This window comes from Archocentrus centrarchus, chromosome 6 (genome assembly GCF_007364275.1).
Source record: "Archocentrus centrarchus isolate MPI-CPG fArcCen1 chromosome 6, fArcCen1, whole genome shotgun sequence".
NCBI classification, from domain to species: domain Eukaryota; kingdom Metazoa; phylum Chordata; class Actinopteri; order Cichliformes; family Cichlidae; genus Archocentrus; species Archocentrus centrarchus.
Window position 1 is genome coordinate 22,244,507 of NC_044351.1, and position 19,628 is coordinate 22,264,134.

Below are 19,628 nucleotides of genomic sequence, written 5' to 3' on the forward strand. Positions count from 1 at the left end.
AGAAGCATTAACCGAACATGTTTTTCTCGAACTCTTGGCAAAAACTCATGCAAGCATAGGGAGAACATGCAAACTCCACACAGAAAGGCTGTAAGGTAAGCACTGAAACCCCTTACTACGGGTTTTGCCTGATCAGCTTTTAAGTACTTTTATCTAATGAACTTTATCTGCCACCACAACTCTAAGAATAGCCCCATTAATATAGCTCTGTAAATTACAATATTGCATACTATCATTTACAGAGATTTCTCAAAGTAAGAATGTTTTCTTTACAGTTGCAACTGTTGTGCGGTGTTGTGCAAAATCCAAACTCATATCTCTTGTTGATGCAAATGTATCATCTTACCTGAATATGAAGCCCTGCAAAGAAAGGCCACTGTGATTTCAATATCAGATGGCTCACTCTAGCAACAATACCTCTATTATGCAAACAGATGTTCTTTACAAAAAACATCATGAATGTAATGCTTATAAAATAAATTAAATAAATGTTCCTTTTTCCCCCTCATTGTCCCATGCTTCCTTTTTCCCCTTGTGCCAATTACAGGCCGAGTGGAATTTGTTCTGTGTCTGTGCATCTCTCTTCCTGTGACCCCTGGGCTCATTCTCATGCTAAACTACTTTTCATTTGCTAACGACGTGGCACGGCTTCAGTCAGCCCATCTGAATATGTATGGAGGCAGTAAGGAGAGAACAGGTTTTATGGAGATGTGGATCCATCGGTGTCGTGTTCTCTCGGGTAGTCTGCTCCATTACTGATAACCCTGCACTTATCACATACAGTAGACAGTGTGTGTGTGCTTTTTTAAGCATTGCAAGTTGTGCGTGTATTAGTGTGTCTATCTGCATAAGTAACTGTGGGTGTGGGTGTCTCCGTGTGTGTGTGTGTGGGTGTGTGTGTGTGTGTTTGTGTGTGTGTGGTAACCTCTCATTTAGTCACACCTCATTCAGTCATTACGTCCACTAATGTGGAATATGCATGGCTCTACTCATAATCACACTTCTCTGATATGCAAAACGAGCACTCCACTGCACCTGGCATCCAGACACACACTTCTCATCAGCAACAGTCTCCTCACCCTAATTTGCTTCCTGTTGAAATGTAATAGGAAACCACTCATAAAGGAAAATGGTTTGTTTTGTCTGTCTTGATAATAATGTTAAGAGGTTTTTTTATTTGCTGAATGCAAATGTGTGTATTTGTGTGGGATAAAGGTTGTGTTCAGATGCAGAAAACAACAGGCGATTGTAAATAGGAAACAGGCTATGGACTGAGATAATAGAGTTGCTACAGGTGTGTTGAATTTTGTGCACTGGGATAATAATTGTTCTTTTGTCTGCAGCAGTAATGAACAAATCAATGTTACACTCATGTAAGCCGTACACGGCAGCTTGGACAACTCACTGCTAGGGTAAATATATTATCTGTGCAAAATAATTTCCAATACATGTGATAATTAATCATGCAGTGACGTTTCTATTATCAGCCGTGTGCTCAAGTGTGCATGTGTGTGCTCTGTTGTACCAGCGTGCATGTGTTTACATGTCTATGTGGGCAGCAGATAGAACAGAAGGTGTGAAAAGTGGATGTTAGCACAGGCTGCAGATAAGACCCTAAAGCCTGTCTATCCAGACTGCTCCTTTCTCCTTTCTCCTCTCCTTGACTAAATCTAAATAAGATCAGTTAGGTGTTTAAAGTCTTGGCAGCAGCCAAGTCCTCATTTCTTCTCCTAATGGATTACAAATGCCTGGCATGAGAGTTCTACCTTGTTATGTTGCACCTTCTGGGGTTGTGCAAGGTGGACAGTTCAAAAAAAAAAAAAAAAACTTTGAGTGAGTAATATCTGCATTTCTGTAAATACCTCAAAGGAAAATGTTATTTTAAAATTCAAATCCCTTCAAGGTTTGTTTAGGTTTAACATTAAGTCTTTTATAAGCTTGGGTACGAGTTTAGCTCATCCTCATGAAGTGAGTGCAAGTAAGTTTTGAATTTTGGTCCATACGCTGTCTACTTGTTCAATGCACCTGTAATATGTTATAGCTTCATGGTAGCTCTGCTTTATGTGTGTCAGATTGCAAAGAAGGAACAGACCCTGCATACCTATCTAAAAAAAGGTTGGGAAGGGACACATCACCATGACAACACAGGGAGGAGTAGAATGTACGCCATTAAAAAATGCCAAGCTATGCCATGTATCTCACTAGTCATCACCATGCAGATGAAAAAAAACAAAACAAAAAAAACCCCAAAAACAAAGCACAGAAAAAAACCCAACAACACACACACACACACACACACACACACACACACCAAACATATTTGTGTGTATGGATAAATTAAAGCAGGCTCACACACATGCTTCCATATTCACACAAAACATACACACACACCCACACACACTCATTTCTTGTAATCCATTTATTCAGTCCTTGCCTAATTTGCCACAGCGATGACAAACTGAAGTAATTTCCTGCACATCTTTTTATTCCAGTTCAATGAACTCTTAAACAATTCAGTTTGAACTTTGATTACTTGCTCCTCATTTGCATACTCTTAGTTTAAGACACTATGCCCCACACCAGTGGAAATGAGGTGACCTCAGAAGGCAAGAGTTGCACATTTCTCCCCTACTGTATGTCGCTTTCCTTGTGTTTTCACAAGGTGTGTTTCCTGCCATGCAGTTATCATTTTGGGACAGGTCTAGTTACAGATTCAAGGAACTGTGTTAAAAAGAACAGTATACACGAATCTGGCAAGTGCTATTCTTTGTGAGCCAGACATGTCAGCAGCTGCTGTCTAAGTGGGATTTGACACAGAGATAATAGTGACATCTAGTGGTCACTCAGGAGAATTCTAAGGCCTGCGTGTTGACCATGTACTGAAGACAAACCAAAGCACTTATTTTTCGATGTAACAATTTTTCTCTCAAAGGAAGTACAGCTCTTTCTCTCTGCTGTGAACTATTTCAACTTTGATTTTTTTTTTTTTTTTTTTTAACTAGCAGGCGAAGAAACCTTTTCTTGTTTTTCAGAATGTTTCTCTCTTGGGTCTTTTTCCCCTCCATGCATGATACACACACACACACACACACACACACACACACACACACACACACACACACACACACACACACACACACGGGCGTGCGCAGGGGTGTTTCTAGGTCTCTGTTTTTTTCTGTGTGACATCAAATTTATTTAATCAATCCAGCACAGCCCCAGCTGTCCAACATGAAGTGTTTCCCAATTATCTTAATGTGATTTGCTCCCCGCTGTTGGCTGCTACACTACTGATTACGATGTAATAAGATGCTGAGTGCACACACGCAGACATACACATAAACATTTTTTTGTCTTCTGTGTTCTTGTGTCATCAGATAGCCAGTGTGAGTTATGACAAGACAAGCTGTGACAAAGAGGGGAAAAGGAGACATAAACCCCAGGAGAGGAGGGGTGGTGGGATGGAGGAATAGGACGGATGTAGGGATAAAAAGCAGACAGACACAGAGCCTGTAGGCCCCAGCAGAGCATACACCAGTGGTTCCACTGTCATCAAATCAAAACAGAGCACCCTGCAGAACGGCAGTGCAGACATCATCCTAACTATGTGGTGACAGGGTAGCCAGGACTTTAAATACACATTAGGAGGCACGCCCCAGCTCCTACAGGGAACAGACAGACAGATGGAATAGAACAAGACAGAAAGAGATGACAGATCAGTATATCAGTGCTGGGGCCTCAAAGGTCTTGAGAATCCCAGAGGACAACTCTGACTCTCTGGGTCAGTCCCTTTGATTTAATCCTAAGAGGTAGAATACAGCAGTTGTAGCAGTTTTGGTGCCAAAGTGCCAAAGTGATGACAATGTGAACTCAGGTCAGATAATTAGATAGTATCAGGGAAATAGTGGGTTGGAGGTGTCGAGATGTGAACCTTCTGGCTAGAGGATCACACAGCTGACAGTGTGAGCGGTGCAGTGGGTCTGCTGTCAGCAGAGTGGTTCTCTGACAAACGAGGGGAAGGAAGGTTAAAAGAGGCAAAAAATTGTGGTTCTCTTGGGGCTTCTTTGAAGACCAAAGCCAAGGAGATGTTCTAGGCCCTCTGAGTTGCAACCATGATTTTGTCCTAGCTTTTATAACTTGGACAAGGAAGAGAAATAAAAGGAGAGACAATGAAATTTATTTTGTTTCTGTTTTTAGAGCACAGAGAATGCACAGAGGAATAACATGTCCAAAGCAAAGAACCTTAAAATGGTAGGAAAACAGTAAGAAAAAGAAAATGAATCATTATGTTTTATATACTCTTCTCTCTATTATACACTGTATATACTATTACTGTACTTGGCCACAAACAATAAGCTTGTAAACTCTGACTTAGTATCTAACCAAACTTCTTTGTGTTTGGTTGTGCTGTCCACAGGGTTCTGAACCTCATGAAATACGATGCCACCCCCTGAGTCTTTTGAAATCAATAAGACACAGTTTCACTCTGTTTATTTTGTCAATCTCTACCCCCAGTACACGTGTGTACTTCCTCTCTGATTTTGTCAAGCAGGTCTTTGGAAAAAAAAAAAAGTTGTTACTCTTCTCCTTGACTTTAATTATTTGTCTAATTAATTTCACGCCCCCTTTTCACAACAAAGTTTTATATTTATGCCTACCACTGTGGCCAAGCAACAGCTGTGTTGCAATTTTATGAACCACTTGAATGTTAGATGCTCTAGCTGGAGCATTTTAAGGGTAATTGCTTCCTTGTTCAAGTATCACTTATTGTATTGCCTAAACGAGTTCTTGCAGCAAGCTACATTCCAGTGGTTCTAAACATTCCCTTATTTATGGCATTTTAAAACAAATGATGACGACGATGATGATAACTTTGCGTCACATCTATGAGGAACAGTACCACACTGAGTCACTGCTTTGCAAGTGTCAGTGGTCTTTACTTGGGACTGGCTGCCTGTATGGGGATGCTGATATTATACTGAACTACTATTAAAGAGTAAGTGCACTAACATTATATTGGTGTCCATGTTTTTCAATTTCACACTCAGTGGCTTTCATGTGGTCAGGCTTAATTGGGGCAGCATCAGGGGAGTCTTTGAAGCTGCATACTATAAATGTATGTGTGTTGTGTGTGTGTGTGAGTGTGTGTGAGCTGTATATACAGAGTTCCCACTGTTTTACTGTTAGAGAAACTCTGTTAAGGCTCTTTTATGACTAGAACAATAGCCGCTATTTTACAGTACTTTATCTTTCGTGTATATACTTGGCATGCTCTTAAAAAAGAACATCAGGGAGTTTCTGTATTAAAAAAAAACAAACAAGCAAAAAACAACAACAACAAAAACCCAAAGTAAACATCAGGAAGTTAAAAACAACAAAGCAGCAGGACTTCAACTCTGGTTTCTGCAGTTTTGAGTCCCAGGTTATAAAGTGTAATTGGTAAACCTATTAAAAACAACAACTACAGCATGTGTACACTCTAACATCTGGTAAATAATATGACTGTCTTTTGGACAATCAAATACAAAGAAATGTATGAAGTGAACCTCCTGATCTCTAACAACTGAGCATATTACTTCATCTTTTCCTCATCTTTTCTGTTTACCAAAAACTTATTCATGCTACTAATCAACACATATAGTATGCACGTATATGAATTTGCAGAATCCTTTGATAAAATATCTGTTCTACAGTGTTCAAAGCGTATCTTCTGAGTTTGACTGCATGCTCTGAGTTTGACCTGCCAGGCTCCACTCAGCTCACCGACATCAAAACACATCAACCTGAAGCTCTATCGCTAACCACACATCAAAGGTTTCAGTTCTTCCTGGGTCCATCTGTCCTTTCATTCCTTTTGGTCACTCCCCAGGCCCGGAGAAAAAGTGCCACCTCTTTGGGATAGGCAGTCAACAGACTGTTTCCTTTTAAAGGTAATAATAAAATTCATTGGCCTAAGGAGGAGACTGAGTCCATGAAAATAGGTTTACAACACTGACATTCATTGACAGAGTCTACAAAGCTGCTGCAGCTGAAGTCACCAGGGGTGCTGCATAGATATTTTGTCAACAGCCCAAAGACAGCTCTAATACAACAGAGATCTATAATCCTTGGCATGTCCTGCTGGGATGGGAGATGGGGAAATCATTTGTGGACTCCTCCCCAAAGAACTCTGAAAGCTAACATCCATGAGAGCATTTTTCCTTTAGGTTGTACAGCTTGGCTAATAAAAGAGCTGCACCTCATGGTAATGTTTTCAGGATATCATAGCAAACATTTTACTTTCATGACTCACTTTTAAGAAAGCAGTCCAGACTTAATGTACAGACACTGACAATATGGGTAAGCCATGTGGTTTCAGGTTTATACTGTAGCCGGGGCAGAGGGTAAACATTTGTTTTTGATAAACTCTAAGCTTTAAAAAATATATAGGAGTAAAAATGATGTGCCGCAGATGCCAAGCAAGAGTTACACAAAATCCAGAGGTTAGAATGGCTTACATATTCTTCTTTGTGTATTGGCATTAACAGCTTCTTCAAAGCTGATTGAAAAGCATATCCCTGAAGCTGCTTGAGAAAAAATGCCAAGAGTGTGCGAAACTGTTACCAAAGTAAAAAGCCGCTAAAATTTAAAACATATTTGTTTTGTTTACACCTTTGTGACTCCATGATTCTATTTGTATTATTTTGTAATTTTGATGCCTTGAGAATTGTTCTGCAGTACGAGAGTGAAAAATAAAATGTAGATATTTTCCATAATTCTGACTGCATTCACCACACTATGTGACTCACTCAGTGTAGGAAAAGGATCAATGTCTATGTTCTTTTTTACCCTCTTTTGGACAAGTGCTTTGATTCATGCTTCCTCAGACCTACACAAGACCTGACGGTAATGGAGACGTTATGAAAACAATCTGCTCCATAAGCACATAATGTTCCGATTTTCTGTATAGTAAAGAAGTATGATGAAAGGAAGGTGTGTCACATACAGTGATATGGTACATTTACCATAGCTACCCATTACAAAAGGCTTCTCAAAGACAGCTTAAGGAGAAAGAAAGGCAGACAGAGGGTTACGGCACTTAGGACACATAGTTATAAATAGCATGATATGCATTTACAGATGCCTTCCTCATTCATTTAGCCAACAGGTGTGGTGTATCAAGCTGCCGATGATTTAACATGAACACTATAATTACTCCCAGAGCTGTTCTCTGAGAAAAACAAGCATCTTTCCCTGTATTTTGGAACTGTATGGTGTGTGCATACACATGAAGGCAGGAAGCTAATCAACTGAAGTACATTCCATATTATTGTGATATATTACCACTGTATAGGCTAAATATGATCTTTCACACCAGTCAGTGCAGGGAATTAATCTGTTTCAACTCTAAATAATGACACATGCCACAGGCCCTAGGATGGGTTGTTTTCTTCTTTGCTGACAGCCTGTGTTCTTCTGTTTTTGCCCAAAGGGATTGTGGGATTGAAGCACTCTGCTCCACTTTTACTGTGAAATCTAAACGTGAATACTGTCTCTCATGAGAATACAGTGTGCTTGGGTAATGATTTTAAAAGATTAGATGACACTATTTTTGCATCTTCATACAAAAACAGTCTCATCCAAAATTTAGCCACAGCTGAACATGAATCATGTAACAATTAAAAAAAAAAAAAATGCAAGAATCATCATTGACATTTAAATTGGAAGCAGTATTTTTGAAAGTAAATCGAAAGCAAGTGGATAAAAGAGTGCACTGACACTGGGAAGAAAAGCAGGGAAGGAAATATGAAACATTTTTCCCCCCCTAGATTCCTTGTTCTGTCAGAGGAAGAAAATGGTGTGAAGCTGGGAGAATATCAGCTTCCTATAGTGCATCTAGCTGTCAGTCAGAACATTGCCACTAATTGGATGGTACCATGCTGTATCCCTGGAAACTAAGGGTCATATTACATTCACAAATCACAGCAATGAAGGTCATGGAACATTAATAATAATCTCAGCAAGAAGTATTTTTCTCGATGCATTATTTCTGTCATCATAAGGTCTACTATCAAAATAGGTCTGAATTTCAGTAAGGCCAAACCTAACCAGCAGTTGCCTGGCAACACAAATGCTTTATCCTATTCATTTTGCTATTTTACAAGGACAAGATCATATAGACATGATCTTAAAAATCAGGGATTCTAACAGACCTAGATACAAAAATAAGCTGGAAGCAATGAGAGCTTTTAGCATGCACAGACACACATGCAGGTGACCTCACACCAGACACCCAGTGATTGATTACTAGCCTTGGGCTATCCTTCTGTCTGAACTTCCTGGTTTTTAAGCCTCGCTTCCTGCAGGGATCATTGTTTTTTGTGATGTGATTAACTAACGAGCGTGAGGTCATGATTCATGCTCAGTTCTTCCAACTGGTGGAGGTTAGACTAGAGACTAGAGACATTTTCTGAGGTGGTCTGGCTGAAGGGGTGAAGGGGGCAAAAGGTGGAGTGGTGGTGGTGGGGGTTTACCCTTGTTTGCTAGAGTTTATGTTTAAGCTCTAGACTAGATGTTTGCATGTTTCCAGTTTTTATTCTACCCTATCTGTCTTCTGATCTTATTAGTAGGTGCTAAATAATATTTTATCCAACTCTCAGCAGGGAAGCACATATATCCAATTTTTTTAAAAAGCGAAATAGATTTACCTTAATAGATATACATACGTTTAAGATTGCTTTGCTCACCAGTCTTCTTGCTTCCTAACTTCTTAATATTTTGAGAAACAATTAAAATGGCTTAGCTTCCTTCTTCAAATAAACACATAGAACCTAAGCTTTCTCTTTTCTGTCTGCACATCTCACTTTTGAAACCCAGTGCCTTCATGTGACCCTTTTAGCTTTCTAATCGAGTTTCTTCTTTTAACAACCATATGGTATTGGTTTCAGTTGCACTGCTCCAATCTAATGAGCTATACCCTGTGGAAAAAAATAAAACCCTTTAGATTTATAACGGTCTCCTTACAGATTCTAAGAAATGACCCCGTGATTTGAAAGGTTAAAAATTTATTGCAAGCTAGCACAAACTCGGCTAATGACCATTACTGCAGATGAAAAGCAGATAAGGGGTCTCATTTTCCAAACTTTATCACTATGTTACCCTTTTCTACCCTCCTCCTACTTCTCTCTTCTCTATTTATTGCCAGTTTCTCTTGTTATGGGAGTCAAAGTCAGGCACTGTACTGTCACTGACTCCCAAACAGGATCCAATTAGAGCAAAAGAAATCACACTGCTGGAATTTAGCTTGAATTCATCAGCTGTACATTGGTAGTAGTAAGGGTTTAGCTGTTCAAGTTTATATCAGCAAGAATGTTTTCACACACAGTACTCCATCTGTGTTCATGCAATGAACCATTAGAGATTATTGTTGCATGACTCAATTTAGTGTTACCAGCCTGTGACGGTGTGAAAGAGGGAGGTGTGCTAACATAGCGCAAAAGGAGGCTGGCACCACAGAATGAAATTCTGTATTTACGGCACTGGGCTGCCACTTTTATCTGTCCTGCAAGCAGTTACATGCGCAGCAGTGCAAGGGCTACAAGCTGCTTCCTGTTTCAGCACCAACACCCTGCAGGTTAATGAGCACTGCCACCACTCCTAATATAGATCTCTGGCTTGTCCCATTGCCACTTCCAAATCACAGTGAGCCATTGTACCAATCGCTCCTCATTTCCTCTCCAGTGACGGCATGAGCTGTGTGGTAGCAGCCAGAGTGCAGGATCCAGCAGCCTTCAGCACTCATGGGCTTAATGGAGGTGAAGGTGTTTTTATGACACATTCTGACCTGTTCAGTCAGGTAGCACATTAGGCACTCTCTGAGGGCCTTATTACAAATGTCTTTCACACAAATACTTACAGATGCGCGCGGGCACACACACAGACACACACACACCTGTAATTACTCACACATCTGGCACGTTATACGCCTCCATGTTGGGCCCCCACAGAACCGCTTTATAAATGGCTTGACTTTATTGATACTCATAACTGCTGAAAATTGTTTCCAATTAGACAAAATTGGTCAGTTAAAATAGTGGAAGTAACTTACTGGATCACCTCAGCAGAGATGTGACATTATTAGAAATGAACTCCTCTGTAATGATACAGAGGCACCACAATTATCAGAATGCTGTGGTAATTGCTTAAATGCTCCTAATTGCTCTAAATTGTTTTTAGATACTGTAATAGGGTGATTTATGGATGCCAAAGGGCCAGCTAACACCAGATATTGACACTCAGGGTTCCCCAAAGTGAAGAATTAGATTAAAAACACAGCTGAGGTATACTTTTGGGATTTGGAGGTTATGCTTCACTGGCGTGCATATTCCCATCGAAGAGTTCCTCTGAGACTTAATGAAAGTAATGTAAATGCATTCCATTGTTTTAATGAATAGGTGTGGAAACACACGCCTAATAATAACCGGCTGAATAGAGAAGTCAGTCGTGCGTTTAAGAAGATTAGAAATAACAGCAGAGTTGATGCTGTATCAGTAATATGATCATATGGTTAAAGTTTGTCTAAAGTATGTTGGCACGTCTCTTCAAAGTTCCAGTGAAGGAATGGTAGCTTGAACAAAGGAATGCTGGTTCTGTTTGGTGCTTTTCCTCTTTTGTCTGCCTCTCATGCTTATCCTGGAAACAGCACAGAATGCAACAGTGATTTAAAATGACTAATTTTAGGAAATGCAGAGGGCTAACACACTGAAAACCAAACTTGCAACAAAACCTCACTTACCACCCACATTAAAATACTATTTAGTATCATTTTTCCTACATCAATACTGTAAACATCAATAAAATGCACTGAGTGTGCACACAGTTGCCTCTTATGTGGAACCACCCTAAAATGGAGCCTGTTTGCTAGAGCCTGATAAAACAAGACATGTTGTTTTACTGTATTTCAATTTTTCAAAAAATTTCTCTAGGAATTTTTCAAGCTTTTGTTCACTGGAATCAGGCCTGCATCTGTTTACTCTGGCATGTCAAACATCAACTCTATCTTTATAGGCACCCAGTCTCAGTGTTTATGAATGTGGGCCTCAAGGGACGAGCCTTTCACCGAGTGAACTGCGATGTTTGATAAGCTGTGAGAAGTCTGAAGAAAATCCAGTGTCGCTGGGCCACAGGCATCGCTGTGTCTCTATCTGCAGTTCCCTCCACCCTCTCCCTCCCCTTGGGGGTTTCTCTATCTTTAATTGCTCGAAAGGAGAGATATGAATCACATGTGCTGAGAGTGGGGAAAATGTATATTAGAGAGCATGATCTAAGAAAACTGATTTCTACAATAGTCTGACAGGAAGTAAACTTCACACGCTTCCTGTTTGCACTTCCCCTCGTCTGTGGCTGATCCCATCATCTGACTCTCTCTGATAGCTAAACAAGTAAAATGCAATACATCACCAGTGTAAAATAAATATAAGTTTATTAAGCTAAAGCTTTATGTATTGTATGTTGGTTCTGGCTTTTCTTTGACTGATTAATACTGAGATACTGTATATTACAATAACACCAGTATTTATTAATCTTTTAAATTTCAGAGTTATGGGGATACAGTTGCTGGGATCAGCAATTTAAACACCTCCTGTGTTTAAACCATTACTGTATGTTCGGGATTTATTTTACACAATATGAACAGCTGATCAGGGGAGGAGAGGTTTCCGTGATAAAATGACATAAAACACAGCTGTGCCATATCTCACAGCTGCATACGTCAAAGCTACACTCAAGCTACACAGGGGAGAATGTTGTTAAAAGTGTTTTGTTCAAAGACTTGCAGACCATCTGAGGTTGCACGTCAGCCTCCTGCCCTGAAGGTGTAATTTACACTCTATCCTTCTAAGTCTCCCTTTGTCTCCTCCTCCTCTTTAGTGGAGTGTTGTTGTCTAATCAGATGAGTTCCCAAGATGTTTTTTTCACTAGAAAGGAATGTGAAGGCCTATCAAGAGATCAGACTCAGCTCAACTATTTAGTCTGGATGCAATGCCAAATAAAAGGACAGCTTTACCGAGTTTTTCTTGATTTCATTTAAATGACAGGATAGAGTGACGATGGAAGCACTGTTGGGATTTTACAGTCCCGGAAATCCAGCAACTATTCTGCAGAATATTAAGTTCAAAGTTATTATGCAGAACGCAAGTTGGTATTTTCTGTCAAAGCTGAGTCTGCTGATGTTTTTCCTTGCAATAACATTCATTTTTACAAGTCATGGCAAGATAACAACCATTCATTTCCTAGGACAGTCACTCCCTTCTTCCTAAACGGTGCTTTCCACCTCTCTCCTCCACAGAAGAGATAAATGTTTGGAAGAAAGTGCTGCTGATATTGGCAGCCCTACATTTTACACTGCATTTCAACACCTGAGTAAGACATTTATGGTTTCCTTTTGTTGATTTCACACACAGAATAACCTCAGTTTGCTTTTTGTTCACAGTGGAATATTTTGTTAACAAACAGTGACTCAAAATAATCAGAAGGAAGCAAATACTATGCAATGGTTTATTGTGCTTGTGTTTTTAAATATCACCCATAAAATAATTTAGAGATCAAAATAATCCCTGACTGCATTTAACAACTATATAACAACTATATATATATATATATATATATATATACAACATGGTTAATTGTATTCTTGTAGCAGTAATAAGGAAGAAAGAAGAAATTGTGCTTCAGTTTTGTCCTTAGTTTGAAATACACTCGTCTGTACTTTTCCTTTAGGAACACACCTCTCGGTGTCTAAAATGTTCTCCCTCGCTCTCTTCTCCCAGCTGCCATACATCCCACCTGTTTCTGCTTTCAGGTCACTTCACTCCCACTGCAGAGACAGTCACTCTGTCAGTCACAAAGCTGAATGTTCCTGCAGAAAATAAATAAATAATCCCACGCTTAGACACTTGCCAATCACTAACAAATTCAGAACACAAAATAAACAAAATGCAGACAGGAAATAACAAACTCATTTTCTCTGTGTGCTCAACTTCTGACTCGGATGGTATCTTTTTTGCTACAAGTTTCAGTCTAATGGGCCTACGCGTATGTGTGTTGTGTGTGTTTGTGTGTGTATTTGGAAAATGCTTTTAAATGGGTTGTGAGTTTATTGTTTGCTCTGGACTGTGATGTTTGAAGCTGTGATTGTTTGCCTTGCAGTTAGTCAGAAAAATGCAGTCTTGTGGCATTTTGCTGGGGTTAGTGAGTGTGTATATGTGTGTGTGTGGTCTATGTATTTTCTCTGTTGTGAGGAACTAAATCTGTTCACTAATCAAGTCACATTATGGTGAGTTCACTTCTTTATGAGTACAAAAAGCAAGTCTCCATAACGATGGTGTGTTTTAAGTCTCTGTAATGCCATCTGAAGCCATGGATACATAACTATGTGTGTGTTCTTGAATTACTCATGATATAGATCCGTTTACACAGTCACACAGTGGGAACAAAGGCAGGGGAAAAAATGAACAACAAAAACAGTTCCTTTGAACTCAAATGCAGTGAAATAATTTGCTCAAACTTTTTAAAAACGCTCTTATGTTCTGATGAACATCCATTAGAGTGAAGTTAATACATTTACAATTTAATACAATTTAACAAAACACTAAGCCAACATGTAGAATCAGTGTGTGAAAAAAAAAACACTCTTACTGCTTCCATCCAGCTTTATCAATGTCAAACCTGTCATTATGATTTCAGTCAGTGTAAATCCAATAGAACATGAGATGTTTATGTTAAAAATATAGCAGTGTTTTCAAAAGATGGGACAATGATTATGTTACTGGGGTGATGGTGACTTTATTCATTTTTATTAAGTCAGTCTGTTTCTCTTTTTGGGAATAACCTTTCTGGTGTTTGAGAAAACCTTTTCACATGGTGCTGAGGAGGCAGGAGTGCACAAGTATCCCACAGCAAGCTCGTATACATGCACCTCTGCCTATGATACCTATAGATGAGGTGTTGCTGTTCTACCCCGGCAAAGACTTAGTAGTAACACGTTTGATTATCTATGGGCATATTATGTGTAATATGGGGGAGATCAGCATAAAGTGTTGCCACGCAGGGGAAACGCTTCACTTTTAGCAGCTTCATGAAAATCAGCTCCTCAAAGTCACAGGCAAACTGGTGAAACTCCAGCACGAACACTAACACACAAAGTTTGCAGGGATTCCTTATAAATCATGCCAAAACTCAAACCACTACCTGAACGACCTAGGCTTCAGACACCATCAGTGATGTCACTTCATAAACAATTTCCTGGATTTCTCAACATGGGAAGTGTTGGAGTGGCTATCACAGCAATACTCCGAGAAACTGCAAAAAAAAAAAAAAAAAACTCAAGAGCTACATCTCAGAGTCTACAGGCCTCAGTTAGCATGTTAAATGTTAAAGTTCACGACAGGACAGTAAAATAATAAATAAACAAGTATGGCTTGTTTGGAAAGGGATGCTGGGAGGATAGCTCTTGTCTCTATAAAGAAAATACCAGCACGGCTTTGGTTTTCAAAGTTGCATCTGAACAAACCACAAGACTTCTGGAACAATGTCCTTTGGACAGACAAGACCAAACTGGAGATGTCTGGACACAATGTACTGCATTGGATTAAACCAAAATACAGCATATCAGCACAAACACCTCATACCAACTGTCAAGAAGAGTAGTGCAGGAGAGATGATTTGGGCTTGTTTTGCAGCCAAAGGACCTGGGCGCCTTGCAGTTATTGAGTCAACCATGAACTTCTCTGTATACAAAAGTATTCTAGAGTCAAAAGTTTGGCCCAAACTGGGTTATGCAACAGACAATAATCCCAAGCACACCAGCAAACCTACAACAAACTGGCTGAAAAACAAAATCAAGATGTTATCAAGCTATTTGTAGTGTGAGTGTTTTTGAACGCAGCATTAACCCTGACTCCTCCTCCAATCAAAGCTTATAAGGAGCACCTGTAGCTCATTGTTCAGTCTCTCTTGGGTTTTTGGTTTCATTCTGATTGCAGTGACTGTTGCAGGTATGTTGAAAATAGGCTTAATGGGTTTAGATTGCCTGTTAGAGCATGTTTTATCCTCTCTTTATGTTATCGTTTGATCCTGGTGTAATCCTTGATTGCTATATTTGGCTGTCCAGTGCCTCATGGTGGTGAGCAGCAACAACAGCAATACAACTCTAATTTGGACTATGGAAGGATGGACCTGGATAGCAATTGTTGTTTGTTTACTTATTTTTTAATTTAATTATTTATTGGATTTGTTTTTGCAGCATGGTGGTTAGCACTCTTGCCTCACAAGCAAGAAGGTCCTAGTTTGAGTCCACCTTGGTTGTGGCCTTTCTGTGTGGTGTTTGCAAACTCTCCCCATATTTGTGTGGGTTTTTGCCAGGTACTCTGGTTTCCTCACACAGTCCAAAGACATGCAGTTATTGGGGTTAGATTAACTGGTGATTCTAAATTGCCCTTAAATATGAATGTGAATTATGTCCGTCTCTGTGTTAGCCCTGCGACTGGCTGGCGACCTGTACAGGGTGTATCCTGCCTCTTGCCCTATAGCTGGTAGAGGTGCTGCTGTATTTACTACTGTGATTGGAGATACACTTTTTTAACAAATTCATTATGAAGTAATGTCAGACTTTATGGGTTTTGTGTGGATTTTAACTTTACTTTTCCTTTTTTGCAGGTCTAGTGTTTCATTAAAGAATTGAAATTAACCTGTCACACCCCTGCGGTGCCAATGAGTCTGTGTGCTTTTACTACCAACTGGTAATATGAGTATCAGATTATTTCCTGGGGTGTAATACCCCAGGCAGCATAGTCATCTTTCAGTTCTCTTGTAACTTCCCCTGCCACACATTGAATCATGGGGTAGTGCTTTTTTTTCAGTGCATCTGAATTTTAGCTTTTGTTGAATACTGACATGGTGTAATGTCATGTGGTGGTCACTAAACAATTTTAGAACCTGGTAAGGACGAGTGTGTGTTTTTTTTTTTTTTTTTTTTTTTTTTTTTTTTTTTTTAAAGAAAAAAGTCCTGATATGTCAAACCTTAAACTTGAAAGAGGGTGTTCTTTCTTGTGAGGCACTGTGCAGTTGCAACTACATAGGAACACCTACAGTGAGCAACATACATTCTTGATATCCCAGTGGAGTCCTAATGAGGTATGAGCAGTTTGAGTTGGATGTGCCTCTGTATAGTTCAGTTTTCTTAAGATTCTCAAATCCTTACACTACTTGTTGGCATTTCTAGTTGAGTTCTAATTAATGATCTTATCCCTAATCATCAATAACTAACTGACAATTAACTCTGCTCCAGTTGTTTAGAGCACCATAAGCCTGGTGGCAGTTCTTGTAATCAAGATTAGTTAATCAGTTCGGGTCTATTGGAACTAAATCTCGGAGGCCTCCGTGTGTGTCCAAAATAAAATAGGAGCTGCCTGTGAGCAGGCCTGAATAACTGCCCTCTTACTGAAGATCTTAACGATTAGTGTTAGAAATTACTCACAGATTGCTTTACATTCTGCCCTCTAACACTGTGTGACTGTGCACAAGGCCTTCTTGCCAATAAATACCACAAGCGTGCAAGAAAAGCTGTTTCCTTCCCTAAACAAGTGAGGATTGTGAACCTACTAATGGTACATTAATGTCACAGTTTAAGAATTCCTGCTCTCCCCTCATTTAAGGTTTACCAGAAACAAAACCTTCAATCTTACACCAGCAGTTTTTTTTTGTGCTTTAGCAAAACCTTTAAGAAGGAAGAGAAATATGATCCCAGTACTACAATATGATATATTGGCCATACACATGTCCCAAATAGAGACTCTCCCTATGACAGTGTTTCCAATTTTAAAGAGTGAGGATCTTTGCATTTTTGTAGACATTTATGCTCCTCTTAAGACATTCTTTCTCCTCCATTACCCACAAGCTTTTGTTTATATTTTGGTAATGCATCACTATTTTTTTTCAGGCTAACACAATTCAAAGATGTGTTTTTCAGATAGTTAACTGTTGATTTCACACTTTTGTGTCCCACCTCATCCAGACGGAATGCTGATCCTAAGATGAACCAACTGAATAACATTAGTGACTGGGGGATTAGGGGCTGTTCTTTAGTTTGCTTTATCTGTTGCACCACAAAATTCTGTGTTCTCACACTATATTTGGGGGTGGCCGTGGAGGTAAAGCAGGTCATCTAATAATTGGTGGGTTGGTGGTTTGATTCCTGGCTGCTCCAATCTACATGCCAAAGTATCCTTGGGCAAGATATTGAACCCCAAGTTTCTCCTAAGGAGTGTGAGTCTGTGTATGAATGTTGGCTAGAAAGCACTTAAAAATAGAAAAAAGTGATTGTGTGAGAACAGGTGAATGCAAACATGTTGTATGAAGCGCTTTTGACTGCTCAACGAGAGTCCATTTACCATATGTCAGGAAATAGGAAAAAAGAACTGTAGAAAGAATTGACTCATTTGATACTGTAAGTAGTTTATGCAGTGTGGGGAAACAGCTTTCTGTGCATGTATTTGCTTTTATCTGTTATGTATTTTAAAAATGTGTTGTATGCTTCAGTCTGCATTTGCCTGAGACAAGGGCCCCAGTGTAAGCTGGAATAGGTTAGCATCCTATGACTCCAATTGGATAAGCAGCTAGACTTGTACAAAATGCACTGTTTATAGTGTTAATTGGAAAAATGGATAACTTGCTGAGCTGTTTTTTGAAAATTTTACCACAATTTGTTAAATTATTCCCTAAAATCACGTCCTGGTGGTACTGAAATCACTGTCAGCATCATTCAGATTTGAGGCTTATAACTGGGAAAACCTTTCAGAAATCACACAGGGTCTAGAGTTACCCAACATGTGCTACTGTAGCTAATAAGGTTTAAGCTGCCAGTCATGCACCACAAAGTCTCCAGTTTGAATCTGACCTGGGCCTTCTACTACGAAGCAGGATTTTGGCTTATTCAGGGTTAACCCCGGCCTTTCTGTACCATGACAGTGGTAAATCACCATGGTAACTTATGCTGCTGTTCTTTAATGTGGAACCTCAGCTGCTCCGGAGCAGCTGAGGTTCCACATTAGAGATCAACAGGTATGAGATCACCACTTGCTGACCAATTAGTTCTTCAGAAAAAAGGTGTCACCATTCTTGGAAGACTCTGTGGGGAGAGTAGGAGGGTCTGACGTTTTCTAGTAGCATCTAAAGCATTTGTATTTCCCAGAAGAGCATTAGTAATAAAGATAGCTTCTTAGATGCAATTTTATTCCTTGATTTTTTTTTTTTTTTTTTTTTATTATTCATTTCTTTGTTGGAAATAAACAATTTTACAACAATGTTATTCTGCATTAATATATGATCCTATAACAGGACATCTAAACTGTACTTGCTGATTTTTGTGTAGACTAAGTCTGTGTTTGAATTCTAATTTTATATTTAATCTTTGCTCTCAAACCCTTAAACAACACAGTCTGCAGCTGAGAGAATAAAAACTCAAATGTTCAGTGTTTTGGTTTAAAATCAGTTGGTGGTGCCACGTTTTTACTGAAGTTTTTATTCTCAGCATGTTTTAAGTGTGATGTACATTCTCTGCTGGGAGAATATGTTTTGTATGTGCAGCTTGTGAAGTTGTACTATACTAAAACCACTGAATGAAACACAAACTGTGTCACAGTGTCATGGTATAATTTGGTGATTTAGAAAATGTATAAATGTACTTGATTCTAATCTGCTGCTGAGACTCTTTTACTGCTGGAAACACAGAATACACACCACGAAAACCTGTTCAACCAATTTCACTTTGATCTGTGGAGAAACTAAAGTGATTTCCACGTCTCATTTATTAGGCTGTGGAACACAAGCTTTGATGTTCAAATGGATCCGGTTTAAAGTTTCAGAGCTCGAATATGCTTCTGTCACCTTAGAAATAAACAACAGCACAGAGTGCAGTCAGCCAGAAAATAATTAACTGGAATTAAAATGTTTGTTTTACCGCTCTGTGCACTAAATCACCAGATTATAGATTTGCTCCAGTATTGATTACAAGTTTTTTTTTTTTTTTTTTTTTTTAAATAGAAGTGTTGCATTTTACTGACATAATTTTTATAGTCTTTATAGATTTGGATTGGATATCCATTTGATGTCTCTGGAGTAGGGATCATTTTCTGTAGAAGAGTCATGTGATCTGTGAAATGCCCCTTTTAAATTGGAAATAAACACCCCCCCTTTCATGTGAACACACAGGGAAAACCCTGGGTTAACCGAGAGAGGTGATAACCAGCTCCATGTGACTGCTTATCCTGATCAGCAATGAATCCAGATGATGCAAAGATACCCTGGATATGCTGAACTCGCTTTGTAGGGCCCAGTTTCTTTTGTTGTCTCTCTTCCACAATTTGAGTAATTTCTATACAACTGTTTAATTACAGAACATAAGGGCCCAGTGCTTAATAAATAAAAGATTTGGGTATTTTGAGGGACAAATATATGTGCCTCGAACTTGTGAAATGTAGTAATGCATTCCAGTTCATGAGGCTAAACTCTTATGTCACTCAACCCATATCCCATAAGGAAAATAAGTTTTGTGAGAATTTTACTCCATCCCCCAACACATGCATGCACACAGT